This window comes from Dendrobium catenatum, unplaced genomic scaffold, assembly GCF_001605985.2.
Source record: "Dendrobium catenatum unplaced genomic scaffold, ASM160598v2 fragScaff_scaffold_1126, whole genome shotgun sequence".
NCBI classification, from domain to species: Eukaryota; Viridiplantae; Streptophyta; class Magnoliopsida; order Asparagales; family Orchidaceae; genus Dendrobium; species Dendrobium catenatum.
In genome coordinates this window covers 261,258-265,586 of record NW_021319588.1, presented here as the reverse complement: position 1 = coordinate 265,586, position 4,329 = coordinate 261,258, and positions in this window count along the sequence as shown.

Here is a 4,329-nt window from a genome sequence, read left to right as displayed (position 1 = left end):
CATACAGAAAAATCCAGAAAATCCGGAAAACTATCACAAAACAACACAAAATAACACAATAAAAAGCCAAACGACCCAAAACTACCTCCTAGACAGACTCACTGATCACTTCCTAGAGCTCTGTTTTACAATTCAACCTGTTTCCAAAACCAGTGCTCTGATACCACAAAAAGCTTGTCACGACCCGACCCGACGGGGACGGATCCCGCCCGAGCCGGATCGCGACGAGAGACCTTTCTTAACCAGGATCTGGCTTTGGATTAGGTTACTGAACTGATCTTTCAAATTCTTAACTCAACAGAAGCACACAGAACAACAGAGCTACTAAAAACATCAAATGCAGCGGAACAAAACATCTATCTTTTCATTTCCTCAAAATAATCATCTACAGAACAGTACATGGCTTTCAACAGAAAGAAAGACAGAACAGAAAAGCCATGACTGTACAAAAATCAAAAGTACAAAAGTACCTAATCTGATCAGACTCTGAAACCTAGTCCTGAACTTCCTTGCCCTTCCCAGAACCTGAAAACCACCAGAAAGCAAGGGTGAGCTCAACAGCTCAGCAAAGCAACAAACCACCAATCTAAATTCTCAGAAAACAGAACCAAATTCATCGGACAGAAATCAGATCAGAAATCGGAACAGAATTGGAAATCAAAACTTACGGACAGGTATCAAATCACATCAGAGTCGTACAGATCGTATCAGAACAGAACAAATCAACAGAGTCAGAATCAGAAATCAGAATCGTACGGATCATATCATATCATAATCACAATTTCGTACAGAACAGAACAGATACAGAAAATAGTACAGATACATATAGCTAAATGCCCTGACACTGACGGAATCTCTATGGATTCCGGCCCCTTATGCCTCCCTTCCCAGACACTGACTGAATCTCATAGGATCCAGGCCCCTTATGTCTCCCTTTGTGCTCACGGCACCAAAACAGATGTGCTTATAGCACCAAAACAGAATTCATCGGATCCGGAACAGAACAGACATCAGATTTGATCTCATTGCAGATTTCCCGTTTCACTAACTGAATCTCATAGGATTCAGGCCCCTTATAACTCCCTTTTTATAGCTTATACACATAGCATTTCAATTCAGAAGAAATACGGACAATTCAGAAATTACCCAAAAATCGGGCAGCACAACGGCAGTATACGGAATTTACACAAAAATTCCTGCAAAGAAAATTTACCGAATTCGCACAGAATACAGATATCAACATTTCAGAACATTTATTCTACTGCACAGATAAATTCCAATTTCACAGAAAAATCTGGTCGACTAAAAACACAGTCGAATCAAAAATACCCGGACGAAAATCTTCAGAAAATAACCAAAATGTGCACACTCGGCACGTCAACAATATACAGAAAGTTACGCGGTAAAAACTGAGCCAATCAACAGATACGGACAAAAATCATTAACGAAAACGAAATCCGGACAGAATATACCGCCAAACACGACGGTTCTGAAAATTGAGAAAGGCGGAATGTGCCTTACCTCGAGCACAGCAATTTCCTCAACAGTCACTTCGGATGAAAACGGCTCCGCGTCGTCCGAAAATCGGCTTTTCCACTTTTTCCTTCGTTTTTCTCTCTCCTCAGCTTTTTCTCTCTCTTCAAAATATCTCATTTCTATATATATCCAGACTGATCGTCCTGGACGATCGAGCTTCGTACCGGACGATCCATGAAGAGAGGAATTTCGTCCAGACGAAAAACGACATATCGTCCCAGGCGAAGGGTTCACGGGAGAATTTTCGTCCAGACGATCCAATTTTCGTCCCGACGAATCATACAACCAAAACTGATTTTCTGCACAACCTGTACCGATCGTCCCGGACGATCCAACTTCGTCCCGGACGAACCTGGAGCAAAAACTGATATTACACCACCTGCGTATGGGCGATTACTCTTCTTCTCATTTTTGCGTGTGAGTGTGAGAGGGAAACTGGGAGAGGGCCGAGCATCTTTGAGAGATCTTAGAGAGCGTGCGGTTTGGAGAGATCGAAATTCGTCTCATTTTTACATGTGAAGAAGTAGAAATCGAAGCCCAAAGGAGCAGGCTTTCGACTTGGTTGTGAGAAAATCTACTTGTGTGCAACCAGAAGACGAACAGAAGTTCGGCACTTTGGCTTGGTCTTCAGAGCTCATTCAAGCGCCTATGCCTCATGGATCGTCTCTGTTTGCACTGGATCGGACATTCACACTCACAACGGGGGCAAAGCCGCGCGCAAAGACGATGAAGCCTTTTCAATGTTTGGGTCAAATCGGGTCAAAGTCGGGTTAGCGGGTTGACCCAATTCCAACAGATTTTTCAAACGGGACAAACACTGCAACCCGAACCTGACTCATTTGTTAAACGGGTCGACCCAAAACCGAATGTTTAGGGTCGGATTCAAATCGAGTTATCGGGTCGTGTTCTTAATCGACACCCCTACTTATAATCATCTTTCTTGTGTGTTTCAAATAATGATCGATGTATACAATCATCACAATATCTTTTTTTATCTCTCACATTTTTATTAAATGTCTACTCAAAATCTCTTATTCTAAAATACTTTGTATTGCATAATATTAAACAGATATTAGTTCTTACTTTCTTGTAATTCATTAAACTATTTGATAAGATTTGCAATAACAGAATGCTTCTATAAAGTAGTGGTGAGCTCGCAATTCATCACCTATGAAGTAGTGGTTAGCTAGCTCAAACTTGATATACTATGCATCCATTATTATTTGTCATTATGATTTATAATTCTAGCTTGCCATTATGATTTATAATTCCACGTAATGAATGCATAATACACAAATTTGATTAATACTAAGGCCTTTGTTATTTAAAATGTCTTCAGCCTCAAGCCCCCTTATTTGCATTTACCAGAGGTTCAAGCCACAATCCAATTAATAATGTGATTGGAAAATCAAGGGCATGAACTTAGTTATAAAGAGCTTCCCGATTCACACTATCCCGATTCACACCTACTTATAATCAAAATGAGCTAGTAATGATGATTCTTCCACCACAAAAATTAATGAATTCCATGCTCATTTGGGACTTGAACTAATCGATTAGACCAGATCTATATGGTTGAAGGGTTGTTTGATCGACCCCGTAATTCCCTTATGCACAAGGGTGTGTTGATGCAGATTATGATTTATAGTGCAATTACACAAATGCATATGTCGATCAAGTAATAAAGTGTTATGAGAGAGTGTCGATCCCACAATAAAATGTTTTGCTTCACATTATTATTCTAGTACCTTTTACTCAAGCTACAAGAATTACACTACATTACAAAATCAAAAGTGTCACCTAATTAGAATGAGGAACCTAGAGAAATAGTAAGATACTAGTAGATTAAGTGTTTGAGACTAATTATAGTAAAATCTCAAGTTTTCCTAACTATACCCTTCTAAATTAGTTTTGGATCAAAGCATAAGTGTTCTTATAACTCTGTCGAGCTTGTAAGGATTTAAGGGAGGTTTATAGACTCGTAATTATTTTATCTCCATAGAATCTAAAACATTAAAAATCATGTGTCTAGGCATACAAGCAATCTATTTTAATCCTCCTAATTATTCCAACATTCCTCCTCCATCGTGGTAATTTATCACATTAGGTTTTAATTTTACATATGGCCACTGCATAGATTAAATGAAGAATGACAGATATTGAAAACAACCATTCATAACTTAAAGACAAGAGTCTACATTAGTATTCACTTTAGATTTTCAAAGCATTAGTCCAAAATTATAAGTTTAGCCGACCATATAATATAAACAACTCAACATAATTTTTATTAATTTCGACAAAAAGAAAGTACAAATAGAAAAGGTGTAAAAGATATCACCTGGACTAAATGATCTTCCCTTACAACTTGCTCTTCTCGCTCCTTTTCTCCCCCAAAGCTTGCTTGCTCACTACAATGTAGGCCAACCACTCCAAATAATGTGTATTACTCTCCTTTGGTCTACCTTAGACTCTCCACTAGACTCATCTAACCAACTATCATAGAAAAGATTGAAAAACTCTATATTTTTTTTACAAAATAAACTCAAGCACCGTGACGCTCGATAAGGTGGAGTCGTGGAGTTAAAATAAGAACTAACACCTCAGTGTCAAAGGATTGACTCTACTATGGCACTGGGCTGACCGGCAACCGGCACTACAAGGCACTAAACTGACACAAGGGTGTTGGAGGCATTGTGGCACTGATAGTTGTACCACTACAAAGCTAGTTCCAAACATTGTAATATATATATATATATATATATATATATATATATATACAAAAAAAAAAAAAAG